Here is a 12,837-nt window from a genome sequence, read left to right as displayed (position 1 = left end):
TTTCAACACTGTAAATTGTAATGCCCTGTGGACTGTCCTTCTGAAAATTGGCTGCCCAGATATATTTGAAAACATCATTCAGCTCCTCCATGATAATATGACAGCAACAATCGCAGATAACAATGGCTCTCAAAGTGAACCATTCACAGTGGGATCGGGTGTTAAACAGGGTTGTGTTATTGCCCCAACTCTATTCATTATTTTCATTGCCATGATCCTACACTTTGTTGAAGGGAAACTCCCCACCAGAGTAGAAATCATATAACGAACAGATGGAAAGCTCTTCAGTCTGAGCAGGCTGAAAACAAAGAGTAAGGTTACCGTAACTTCCGTCATAGAGCTTCAGTATGCTCATGACAACGTAGTGTGCGCACGCTCAGAGGATGACCTCCAAACCATCCTAAATTTCCTAAATATCTTTGCAGAAGCTTACGAAAAGCATGGCCTATCACTCAACATCCGAAGAAAAGAGTGCTGCCCGGTCTTATTCAACATCTTTATCAACGACTTGGATGATGGACTCAAGGGCATCCTGATCAAATTTGCAGATGACACCAAACTGGGAGGGGTGGCTAACACCCCAGAGGACAGGATCACACTTCAAAACGACCTTGACAGATTAGAGAACTGGGCAAAAACAAATGAGATGAATTTTAACAGGGAGAAATGTAAAGTATTGCACTTGGGCAAAAAAAATGAGAGGCACAAATACAAGATGGGTGACACCTGGCTTGAGAGCAGTACATGTGAAAAGGATCTAGGAGTCTTGGTTGACCACAAACTTGACATGAGCCAACAGTGTGACGCGGCAGCTAAAAAAGCCAATGCAATTCTGGGCCTCATCAATAGGAGTATAGCATCTAGATCAAGGGAAGTAATAGTGCCACTGTATTCTGCTCTGGTCAGACCTCACCTGGAGTACTGTGTCCAGTTCTGGGCACCACAGTTCAAGAAGGACACTGGCAAACTGGAACGTGTCCAGAGGAGGGCAACCAAAATGGTCCAAGGCCTGGAAACGATGCCTTATGAGGAACGGCTAAGGGAGCTGGGCATGTTTAGCCTGGAGAAGAGGAGGTTAAGGGGTGATATGATAGCCATGTTCAAATATATAAAAGGATGTCACATAGAGGAGGGAGAAAGGTTGTTTTCTGCTGCTCCAGAGAAGCGGACACGGAGCAATGGATCCAAACTACAAGAAAGAAGATTCCACCTAAACATTAGGAAGAACTTCCTGACAGTAAGCTGTTCGACAGTGGAATTTGCTGCCAAGGAGTGTGGTGGAGTCTCCTTCTTTGGAGGTCTTTAAGCAGAGGCTTGACAACCATATGTCAGGAGTGCTCTGATGGTGTTTCCTGCTTGGCAGGGGGTTGGACTCGATGGCCCTTGTGGTCTCTTCCAACTCTATGATTCTATGATTCTATGATTCTAACAAGTACAACAAGTTCTCTGCAGCGCCACAAATCCAACTCAATGGTGTAATGTTGGAAAATGTCAATCACTTCTCCTACCTAGGCAGTTATCTTTCCACAAAGCCAACTTTGATGCCAAAATCCAGCATTGCCTGAGCTCTGCGAGTGCGGCTTTCTCCCGATTGAAGTGCAGAGTGTTTGAGGACCAGGACATTCGCAGGGAAACCAAAATGCTGTTTTACAAAGCTATTGTACTACCAACCTTACTATATGCTTGTGAAACATGGACCACTTATAAACACCATCTCCAACTCCTTGAAAGATTCCACCAACGGTGTCTCCAAAAAATTGTACACATCACTTGGGAAGACAGGCAAACTAATATGAGTGTACTGGAAGAAGCAAAGATCACCAGTGTTGAAGCAATCATTCTTCAACATCAACTTCATTGGACTGGTCATGTTGTGCAGATGCCTGATGATCCTCTTCCAAAACAACTACTCTATTCTGAACTTAAAAATGGAAAGCGTAATGCTGGTGGTCAACAAAAGAGGTTTAAAGACTGTCTCAAGGCAAATCTAAAAAAATGCAGTATAAACACGGACAACTGGGAAACACTGGCCTGCGAGCACTCCAGTTGGAGAACAGCCTTTACCAAAGGTGTCATGGGCTTTGAAGACATTCGAACTCAGGACACAAGGGAGAAACATGCTAAGAGGATGGCACGCTTGGCAAATCCACACCGTGATCAACTCCCACCCAGAAACCAATGTCCCCACAGTGGAAGGATGTGTGGATCCAGAATTGGCCTCCACAGTCACTTACGGACTCATTGTTAAAACCGTGTTTATGGAAGACAATCTTACTTGGCTACAAGTGATTGCCAAAGAAGAAGAAGAAGCGCATTGCCCAAATAACAATGTGAATCAGGGTGATTTGGCTCAGGATCTCACATTTCTGAACTAGAATACTCTCTTGATAGACAAGCGTCTTAAAGTGGATCAGGGACCCTCTAAGCTTCCAAGTCACTCTGTGACAGTGCTACAGTGGTCATGAAATGGGCATATCTAAGGCCACACTACAACACTTAGAAAAATGATCACAGTATTTTATGCACTACATTATTTTGATAAAAAAATTAAATGTTGTCACCATAATATGAAAGCATAGTTTAAATATCAGAATGCTTCCATGTAGTATTAATACTGGCTGGGAGAAGGAGGCTCCCTTCTTCTTGAGGCTGGCAGTGGATGTTCAGCATTAGTCTCTGTGCCTTTACAACATCCTTCACTGGCTGGCTGCATGGATCTGACATTTAGTCTTCCAAGATGAATAGGCTTATGAAAACCTTGTGCCTTGCTTGGTGAGGCAAGCTTGAGATCTGTCAGCATCTCCATCAATGCGACACAATGCTGGAAGAGGAAGCAAAATGGTAAACAGAGCTTCCTTGGCAAATGACAGAGCCTGTTGGAGAGAAACTATCTGCAGTAACATCTGGCCCCCAGCCAGAGTCTCTTCCTGGAGAGAGGGAAAGAAGGAGTCTGAGGAAACAAGGAGGGATGATTTGCATGTGCCCAATTCACTCCCCCCGCCCTCTCTATTGCACAACACAGTAGTTATGAGACCCAAGGCCAGAGCTATAGGCATGGGGTAGGGGTTGCTTAGCCCTCCAGGCATATCATTTGGTGCCTTCCTTGGTTTTTCAGGGGGAAAGTACATAGTTAGGCCTGAAGGAGCATCTCCACCCCCATTGTTCAGCCCGGACACTGAGGTTCAGCGCCAAAGGCCTTCTGGCGGTTCCCTGGCTGCAAGAAGCCAAGTTACAGGGAACCAGGTAGAGGGCCTTCTCGGTGGTGACGCCCACCCTGTGGAACGCCCTCCCACCAGATGTCAAAGAGAACAACAACTACCAGACTTTTAGAAGACATCTGAAGGCAGCCCTGTTCAGGGAAGTTTTTAATGTGTGACATTTTGATGTATTTTTAATTTCTGTTGGAAGCCACCCAGAGTGGGCAGGGTATAAATAAATTATTATTATTATTATTATTATTATTATTATTATTATTATTATACTTATGGAAAGCAAGAGAAAGCATGTAGCCTGTATTTTACCTGTTCAGCAAGCATTATACTTGATTTCACCTTCCAGCATTTAGGTCTATGAAGGTGGTACCTTGGGTTACAGACACTTCAGGTTACAGATGCTTCAGGTTACAGACTCCGCTAACCTAGAAATAGTATCTCGGGTTAAGAACTTTGCTTCTGGATGAGAACAGAAATCGTGCGATGGAGGTAGTGGGAGGCCCCATTAGCTAAAGTGGCACCTCAGGTTAAGAACAGTTTCAGGTTAAGAACAGACCTCCAGAACAACCATTTTAAACATGGGGACAGGTAACATTAACACTTGACACAGAATTTGTTGGACCTTTGCTTGCATCATGCATCCAGGATAAGTTGCCATAATTTAAGAAGGAAATAGCCAAATTGGAGAGAATTCAGAGGAAAGCTATAAATATGCTAAACAGTTATTAAGGCATGTTATAAACTTTAAAGGAAGTTGAAAGATTAAATGAATCTTTGTTCACTAAAATTTGCTCTTATCTTTCCATTTCATCTGCTAAGATGTTGGTTCAAAAATCACGCTTTTGTTTGATCCCATCTTGATTGCTGCAGTGCCCTTCTCTCTGATATTCTTCCTCTCAGTCCTGGATTTGGCAGCTTGTTATCCATTGTCTTGCTTGCATTAAGGGTCAAGACTGCAGCAGGTCTTGAACTGCTCGTAAGTTGACAGGAGTCAGGTAGGAATTTACTGTAACTCACCATTGGTAAAAGGAGTGCCGTGCAGAGACACCAAGCTCTCTGAACAAGGGATTGTCCTGACACCAACAGGCCAGAGCAGGTCAGATGATACACATAGAATCATAGAGTTGGAAGAGACCACAAGGGCCATCGAGTCCAACCCCCTGCCAAGCAGGAAACACCATCAGAGCACTCCTGACATATGGTTGTCAAGCCTCTGCTTAAAGACCTCCAAAGAAGGAGACTCCACCACACTCCTTGGCAGCAAATTCCACTGTCGAACAGCTCTTACTGTCAGGAAGTTCTTCCTAATGTTTAGGTGGAATCTTCTTTCTTGTAGTTTGGATCCATTGCTCCGTGTCCGCTTCTCTGGAGCAGCAGAAAACAACCTTTCTCCCTCCTCTACGTGACATCCTTTTATATATTTGAACATGGCTATCATATCACCCCTTAACCTCCTCTTCTCCAGAACACCCCACTCCCAACAAAATCTTCTGAATGAAGCTTGCCAACTGATCTGAGTATCTGGGTGCTTGCTCCTGCTGGCAGCAGACCCTGCCATTCAATGTCACAGAAGCTGGGTTCGACAGAAGGCCACACAATTACAGCACTTGACTAAGCTAAAGATGATAATATATTCACACTCTATTCTGTCTTATCATTATCTTGAGAGTAGGCACATCACACCACTTTCTTTTTCTTTCTTTTTCTTTTTTTGTCACCATCTTAAGTTGCCCATTCTAAATTAATTTGATTTTTTTCAAATTGCTTCTCCAAAGAATGAGCTCATACAGAATTTGAAAACTTGATACCAGGGATGTCTGTCACAGATGGAGCTCCTTTCATCGATAAGGACAAAGCAAACGAAAAAGAATGAGTATGGATAAAGGTTTTAATAAAACTAAGAATGTTTCACTTATTTTAAAATTACAGTGAAGGCGTAAAGTAGAACAAAGAGATATTTTCAACAGAGAGCCAATCGTATGGGTGCCTCCTTTGCTTTGCATTTATATCACTGTTTCCACTGCCTGACCCTTGCTTTGCCACACCATAACAAAGTCATGTTGTACAACAGAAAATTAGCAGCCTGTGTCCAAGGAATTGGACTGGAGATGTAAAGAAGGATAGGCAGAACGACACTAAGTACTAAGGGGGCTTGCTTGGTGGTTCTGCCACCCTCAGAAGCTTAGGGTGGGGGTGGGCCAGGAGAGGACATTCTCTGCTGCAGCCCCTAAATTGTGGAACTGCCTCCCCACAGAGGTGTGTCTAGCAACCTCGGTAAACTGTTACAAGTATGTATTTGAACTCACATGCGTGACCAGACACTAATGAGAGGTTTAGGATGTTTTGCTGGAGTTATAACATGTGTCTGTTATGAACACGTGTCTACCCTCAACCCTATGGCCACAGGAATTTCTTACACAAGAGGCCTAAAGAAACCTTGGTTTATTATACTAAATGACAGAATATATGTAAATACTGCTTCTGACAGCAGCATTACAGTTTAAGCAGGCAGCAAATCATACCTTGAGTGGAAGAGCGGGAGAATCCAGTCTGAGATCAGACGGGTGCCAGGGTCACAAGAGTTCATAATGGAAGGTCTCCTGTCATATTAGAGTTATGACGGTTTTCTTACCTATGCCATGATCTACAGTCATAAGTATAAAATAAGTTCAGATGGACACACACACCTATTCACAATACAGCTTTCAGCAAATGCTGAAGATGCACCTCTTTATGTTTCGGACCCATTGTATTTTCATGTGATTTCATTCTTGGTAATTTATTTTGTTTAAAATGTTGTATTTTAAATTGTTGTAACCCTCCCTGGGACCTTTGAGTGAAGGGCGGGTAATAAATTAAATGATGATTATGATGACGACAACAATATTTGAATGGTGACAAAGCACACCTGTGAAAGAAGAATTAATGGAAGTGAACATTCCTCAGGTCTGGCTCATAAGATCATAAGAGTGCTGCTGGATCAGACCAGAAAGCATCTACTCCAGCATCCTTCCTATTCCAGCAGCAGCTAGCCACATGCCAGGTAGCCCACACCTGGGGGATAAAGGCAGCAGGACTCTCCTTATACTTATTCTTCTGAAATATACTCAGAGTCGAGTGTGGATTTCATGCTCTTTATTCAGCTCATAGTAGTGAGGAATGAAAGTTCCCCTAAAATATCTGCTTTATATACATTATTTACACAACGGGCCGCACGTGATTGGCTAACAACAACTACCAGACTTTTAGAAGACATCTGAAGGCAGCCCTGTTTAGGGAAGCTTTTAATGTTTGATGTATCATAGTATTTTAATATTCTTTTGGAAGCCGCCCAGAGTGGCTGGGGAAACCCAGGCAGATGGGCGGGGTATAAATAATAAATTATTATTATTATTATTATTATTATTAATTCTGGGATTCTCCTGTAGGCCAATCAGGTTGCGGATTCACTTCCACCTGGAGCTGGATTGGGTGGCTCCTGTGGACCAATCATACTGCTGCATTGTTCTAGGACCAATCAGACTGCTGCATTCTGGATCCTATTGTTCTAGGACCAATCAGACTGCTGCATTCTGAATCCTATTGTTCTAGGACCAATCAGACTGCTGCCTTTTGGATCCTATTCAACTCAGTACATAACATCTTCCAAAAATATAAGAAATAGAACCCTGAGGAAATTTAAAGGTTTTTGCCTGGCACTAAAAGGACATCAGAGTTGGTGCCGGGTAATTCTTCCAACAATATCAAACTACTTCAAATAATCATGGCTTCCTCCCACCCTCAAAAAGAAATCATTGGAACTATAGATCATTAAAGGTGCTAATAATTACTGGGAGGCCCCTATCCCCCCTCAGAAGGCGGGGGGGAGCAGGGAGTCTCCTAACAATTCTCACCACCCTTCACAAGGAACAGTTCCCATGAGTCTGCTTTAAATGTATGGTGCTGATGGGGCCTTACTCCCATGGAACAATAGGATTGCAGCCTTCATCTTCCTCACCTTCTGCAGTGACAGCAGAAAGGTAGAGGGAGCCCACTACAGGGTGGGCAGGGGTGATTCTTATTTGATCACATCTTTTGCATCAAAGCAAGTTCCATTGCTACCTGGCATGTAGTGGAGGGGCAGGGGTGTGCGGCAGAACAGTTCCCTTGCCTTCCAGCTGTTGAGGACTCCACCCATTCCCCTCTGATCCAACTGATTAGCCAGTGTTTCTGCTACTGTGGTTGCTGAGCAAGTTTCAGCCTGCTTTCTCCTCACCTCCCTGTGGACCAGCTTCTTGCATGAACAAATGGTCTGGCACTCAGGTGGGACAGATCCTTTGGGTAATGCAATGTGTCCAGCAAGCTCATACGATCCAAAATTTAAAAGTTATGGGAGAAACAAAAAGTAGCATAAAATGAAACAGAATTCCACACAACCTTATCCTTGAAAGGCACACATAAGATCAATAATCTACCTTGCAGTTGTAAGGGTCTCCTCTAAGCTTTTCAATGACAGGCAAAATCACAGAGAAAAAAGTTGCATTTTATCCCCTGGGATCAGGGAGGGGAAGACTGACAGGTGGTGAGGGACAGCTGTCTCCCTAGTGGCTTGTCAGACTATACACACATTCACTCTGATCAGCTATTATTTTCAATGCAAGGAAGAAGAGTTAAAAGGTGATAAAAGAGGACATGTTTTTCACTTCCTGCTAGGGAGAAGGGGGAAGGCTAATCCTGTATACAGTGGTACCTTGGGTTAAGAATGTAATTCGTTCCGGAGGTCCGTTCTTAACCTGAAACTGTTCTTAACCTGAAGCATCACTTTAGCTAATGGGGCCTCCCGCTGCTGCCGCGCGATTTCTGTTCTCATCCTGAAGCAAAGTTCTTAACCCGAGGTACTATTTCTGGGTTAGCGGAGTCTGTAACCTGAAGCGTATGTAACCTGAAGTGTATGTAACCCGAGGTACCACTGTATTGGAGAAAAATGGAAGGTGCACGGCATGACAGCTTCCTTGCAATGGAGAAGCCTGTCTTTTGTTTATGTTGGGGACTGACATCACAGGTCCCTCCAGATGACTACAGTTCCCATCAGCCCCAGCCAGCAAGGCTAAGAGTGATGAGTGGTGGGAGTGGGAGTTCAACAACATCTGGAGGGTGACAGATAGGCTGCAGATAACACTCACCCATCCATGAGTCTTGATAGGTATTTTATGATTGTTCTCCAAATGGTGTTGAATTTCACTGCTGATGAACAAAAGTGAGGTGCCTGTCTCTGATAAATTGGGATTATTGAATATGCACATGCATATTTGGATGCAAATTTGTTGTTGTTGTTGTTTAGTCGTTTAGTCGTGTCCGACTCTTCATGACCCCATGGACCAGAGCAAGGTGATGTCTCTACTTTTTAAGATGCTGTCTAGGTTTGTCATTGCTTTCTTCCCAAGAAGCAGGCGTCTCTTAATTTCATGGCTGCTGTCACCATCTGCAGTGATCATGGAGCCCAAGAAAGTAAAATCTCTCACTGCCTCCATTTCTTCCCCTTCTATTTGCCAGAAGGTGATGGGACCAGTGGCCATGATCTTTGTTTTTTTGATGTTGAGCTTCAGACCATATTTTGCACTCTCCTCTTTCACCCTCAATAAAAGGTTCTTTAATTCCTCCTCATTTTCTGCCATCAAGGTTGTGTCATCTGCATATCTGAGGTTGTTGATATTTCTTCCAGCAATCTTAATTCCGGCTTGGGATTCATCCAGCCCAGCCTTTCGCATGATGAATTCTGCATATAAGTTAACTAAACAGGGAGACAAAATACAGCCTTGTCTTACTCCTTTCCCAATTTTGAACCAATCAGTTGTTCCATATCCAGTTCTAACTGTAGCTTCTTGACCCACATAGAGATTTCTCAGGAGACAGATGAGGTGATCAGGCACCCCCATTTCTTTAAGAACTTGCCATAGTTTGCTGTGTCAAAGGCTTTTGCATAGTCAATGAAGCAGACGTAGATGTCTTTCTGGAACTCTCTAGCTTTCTCCATAATCCAGCGCATGTTTGCAATTTGGTCTCTGGTTCCTCTGCCTCTTCTAAATCCAGCTTGCACTTCTGGGAGTTCTCGGTCCACATACTGCTTGAGTCTTCCTTGTAGAATTTTAAGCATAACCTTGCTAGCGTGTGAAATGAGTGCAATTGTGCGGTAGTTGGAGCATTCTTTGGCACTGCCCTTCTTTGGGATTGGGATGTAGACTGATCTTCTCCAATCCTCTGGCCACTGCTGAGTTTTCCAAACTTGCTGGCATATTGAGTGTAGCACCTTAACAGCATCATCTTTTAAAATTTTAAATAGTTCAGCTGGAATACCATCACTTCCACTGGCCTTGTTATTTGCAGTGCTTTCTAAGGCCCATTTGACTTCACTCTCCAGGATGCCTGGCTCAAGGTCAGCAACCACACTACCTGGGGTGTACGAGACATCCATATCTTTCTGGTATAATTCCTCTGTGTATTCTTGCCACCTCTTCTTGATGTCTTCTGCTTCTGTTAGGTCCTTACCACTTTTGTCCTTTATTATGGTAATCTTTGAACAAAATGTTCCTTTCATATCTCCAATTTTCTTGAACAGATCTCTGGTTCTTCCCATTCTGTTGTTTTCCTCTATTTCTTTGCATTGCTCGTTTAAGAAAACCTTCTTGTCTCTCCTTGCTATTTTTTGGAAATCTGCATTCAATTTCCTGTATCTTTCTCTATCTCCCTCGTATTTTGCTTGCCTTCTCTCCCCCGCTATTTGTAAGGCCTCATTGGACAGCCACTTTGCTTTCTTGCATTTCCTTTTCATTGGGATGGTTTTCGTTGCTGCCTCCTGTATAATGTTGCGAGCCTCCATCCATAGTTCTTCAGGCACTCTGTCCACCAAATCTAAATCCTTAAACCTGTTCCTCACTTCCACTGTATATTCATAAGGGATTTGATTTAGATTGTATCTTACCGGCCCAGTGGTTTTTCCTACTTTCTTCAGTTTAAGCTTGAATTTTGCTATAAGAAGCTGATGATCTGAGCCACAGCCAGCTCCAGGTCTTGTTTTTGCTGACTGTATAGAGCTTCTCCATCTTTGGCTGCAGAGAATATAATCAATCTGATTTCGATGCTGCCCACCTGGTGATGTCCATGTGTAGAGTCGTCTCTTGTGTTGTTGGAAAAGCGTGTTTGTGATGACCAGCTTATTCTCTTGGCAGAACTCTATTAGCCTTTGCCCTGCTTCGTTTTGAACTCCAAGGCCAAACTTGCCAGTTGTTCCTTTTATCTATTGATTCCCTACTTTAGCATTCCAATCCCCTATAATGAGAAGAACATCCTTCTTTGGTGTCACTTCAATAAGGTGTTGTAAGTCTTCATAGAATTGGTCGATTTCAGTTTCTTCAGCACCAGTAGTTGGTGCATAAACTTGGATTACTGTTATGTTAAAAGGTCTGCCTTGGATTCGTATCGAGATCATTCTATCATTTTTGAGATTGCGTCCCAGTACAGCTTTCGCCACTCTTTTGTTGACTATGAGGGCCACTCCATTTCGTTTACGGGATTCTTGCCCACAGTAGTAGATATGATGGTCATCCGAACTGAATTCGCCCATTCCCGTCCATTTTAGTTCACTGATGCCCAGGATGTCAATATTTATTCTTGCCATCTCATTTTTGACCACATCCAACTTACCCAGGTTCATGGTTCTTACATTCCAGGTTCCTATGCAATATTTTTCTTTACAGCATTGGACTTTCCTTTCGCTTCCAGGCATCCGCACTGCAAATTTACAGTACGCTATACCAGAGTGGCACTTAAATGGCTTTTTTTTCTGGACCTGTTGCAAATTCCAGTATGCCCCTACCACCAGGAGCTGTGCTTCAAATTTGCAAAGGTAGATCCTAAAGCTTACTGTCAGATTCCAGCTATTTCCAGTATTCAGCAGGAATGAAGGATGAATTCCCCTCAGCTCATTTGGAACTGGTTCCATACTTAATAAGCAGCAGTCAGTTAGGGCTCATCACTGGAGAAGGGAAAGCACCATCTAGCCTGAAGGAGGCAATGGGGCAGCGCCTGCTGGATTCATCAGTGAAATAATCCCTGCCACCTTCACATGTGACCAGCAGCCCAAATGATCATTTCCAGCTACGTCTAAAGCAAAATCACTCAATCAAATGCCAGAAAGAGACTGTCTGGAGCTTTGAAAACCATCACAAACCAAACTCCCAGCCTTTGTGATCCTGCAAAGTTAGGCTGCAGCTAGAGAAGATGCAGCATCTGCCCTTGCCTCTCTCCACCTGGCTTGGGGCGGGGCCTGACAGGCTCTGAAGGGCTGCTGCTGCTGCTGCTGCCCACCAGCCCAAAGATGCCTTCTCCATCTGGCTTGGGGCGGGGCTTGACGGGCTTCACAAGGACTGCGGCTGCTGCTCAGCAGAGAGGGCTCCTCTTTTAAATTGTTTTTAATTTCTATCTGGTTTTAAATGAGACCATCTTGGCTGTGAGCCCTGGAAGACCTGCACCCTGCCTTGCTGGCCTTTTCCCATCTAGCCTGGGAGAATGGAGTGCTGACTGACTCCAGCTACGAAAGCTGCAGCTGTTGAAGAGGTTCTTGGGCTGGAGTATTGTTTACGGGAGTTTGAGAGAGCTTGTTGCTGTTATTGATATTATTGTTATATCTTTAGTTTTAGATCTTATGATTGACGTGGAAATCATTTCCATTTGGTTGTGCACTTTTTGATGTGTTTTATTTATTGTTTCTTCTGTTATGTTTGTAATTATGTAAATCTTGTCATGTTGTAAGCCTCCTTGAGCATAGTTTCAACTATGGAAAGCTGCATTCAAATAAAATGATGATAACAATGATTGATGATGATGAAGAAGACCTCCCTGGACCCAAAAGTGTTTAGTTAATATCACTCAGTAGGACAAGGCGGCAGTCAAGAAGATGGTGGCATTCCAACTTCAGGCATGCTTAGAGGAAATTGATTACTTGGATCCATTCCAGTCTGGCTTCAGGCACGGTCATGGCACTGAAATGGCCCTGGCCTCCCAACTTCATGACATTTGTCAGGTGAGAGATGGGAAACTGTGGCCCTGCTCATTCTCCTCGATATCTCAGACACAGTGACTGATCACCCAATAGTTCCACGGGGAGTCAGGTATATCTGCTGTCCCATCCTTATTCCTTTTTTGACCTCCCCCCCTCTGGCCATGCCCACCTCTCCCCACAATCACTGAGATGCATGATTTTTTTTGTAAACTGCCACAAGATTTGTTTGTTTGTTTCACAATCAATTGATGTATAACTTTTATGAAATAGAGAAAATAAATAATCCTCCCCCAAGCACATGCTGCAGGTGGTAAACCAACTTTTCCCCAAACTCTCAATATGTCAGCCCCTCACAACCCAGCACCCATCCACTCAAACCCATCAGTACACAACAATGAGATGCAAACAAGCAGAAGGAAGCAGGATAGAAAAGGGGCCAAAGGAGAGGAGGGAATAAAATCTCAGGCAACCTAGCCCACCTCTCACCTGGGGTACTGTGTCATTTGCCCACCTGTGCCTCTCACCTGTGGGCGCTGACTCTCACCAGACTGACAGACTCCCACTCTGTCAACACTAGGGGAAAACATG

At 43.8% G+C, this 12,837-nt stretch overlaps 1 long non-coding RNA gene across 1 annotated transcript; it reads right to left on the bottom strand.

Moving 5' to 3' along the window:
- Window positions 1-2,564: 2,564 nt before the first annotated feature.
- On the bottom strand, window positions 2,565-7,574 carry LOC308481037. Its single transcript, XR_013988421.1, has 3 exons — window positions 7,468-7,574; window positions 5,735-5,856; window positions 2,565-2,821 (listed from the first exon to the last, which is right to left on the bottom strand). It is a non-coding gene; the product is annotated as an uncharacterized lncRNA (long non-coding RNA).
- Window positions 7,575-12,837: the final 5,263 nt, after the last annotated feature.

Source organism: Podarcis pityusensis (assembly GCF_964106645.2).
Source record: "Podarcis pityusensis genome assembly, chromosome: 7".
Taxonomy (NCBI): Eukaryota; Metazoa; Chordata; class Lepidosauria; order Squamata; family Lacertidae; genus Podarcis; species Podarcis pityusensis.
This window is presented reverse-complemented; position numbering and strand designations above follow the sequence as displayed.